Consider the following 1,311-nt stretch of genomic DNA (forward strand, 5'->3'; position numbering starts at 1 on the left):
CATTCGCATAGACACACACAGTCATAAACACACACACACATATACATGCACACAAACAAATACAGGCATAGACATACACACGCACACATACAAACACACACATGCACACACATGCACACATATACACATGCACACTCTTGTCCCTTTTTCAAACAAGAGGACATGACTTCAGAATTAAGGGACAGAGGTTTAGGGGTAATATGAGGGGGAACTTCTTTACTCAGAGAGTGGTAGCGGTGTGGAATGAGCTCCCAGTGGAAGTGGTGGAGGCAGGTTCTTTGGTATCATTTAAAAATAAATTGGATAGGCATATGGATGAGAAGGGAATGGAGGGTTATGGTATGAGTGCAGGCAGGTGGGACTAAGGGGAAAAAAAAATTTGTTCGGCACGGACTTGTAGGGCCGAGATGGCCTGTTTCCGTGCTGTAATTGTTATATGGTTATATGGTTATTTATTCATGTGTGTATATATTTATATCATGGTATATGGACACATTTATCTGTTTTGTAGTAAATGCCTACTATTTTCTGTGTGCTGAAGCAAAGCAAGAATTTCATTGTCCTATACAGGGACACATGACAATAAACTCACTTGAACTTGAACTATAGCGAGCAAGATAGTCCACTGGCCCTTCGAGCCAGCACCGCCATTCATTGTGATCATGGCTGATCGTTCCCTACCAATAACCCGTGCCTGCCTTCTCCCCATATCCCTTGACTCCACTGGCCCCGAGAGCTCTATCTAACTCTCTCTTAAATCCATCCAGTGACTTGGCCTCCACTGCCCTCTGTGGCAGGGAATTCCACAAATTCACAACTCTCTGTGTGAAAATTATTTTTCTCCCCTCAGTCTTAAATGGCCTCCCCTTTATTCTAAGACTGTGTGGCCCTTGGTTCTGGACTCGCCCAATAATGGGAACATTTTTCCTGCATCTAGTTTGTCCAGTCCTTTTATAATTTTGTATAGAAACATAGAAACATAGAAATTAGGTGCAGGAGTAGGCCATTCGGCCCTTCGAGCCTGCACCGCCATTCAATATGATCATGGCTGATCATCCAACTCAGTATCCCGTACCTGCCTTCTCTCCATACCCCCCTGATCCCCTTAGCCACAAGGGCCACATCTAACTCCCTCTTAAATATAGCCAATGAACTGGCCCTCAACTACCCTCTGTGGCAGAGAGTTCCAGAGATTCACCACTCTCTGTGTGAAAAAAGTTCTTCTCATCTCGGTTTTAAAGGATTTCCCCTTTATCCTTAAGCATGTGGCCCCTTGTCCTGGACTTCCCCAACATCGGGAACAATCTTCCT

Source organism: Leucoraja erinacea, unplaced genomic scaffold (assembly GCF_028641065.1).
Source record: "Leucoraja erinacea ecotype New England unplaced genomic scaffold, Leri_hhj_1 Leri_115S, whole genome shotgun sequence".
Classification (NCBI taxonomy): domain Eukaryota; kingdom Metazoa; phylum Chordata; class Chondrichthyes; order Rajiformes; family Rajidae; genus Leucoraja; species Leucoraja erinaceus.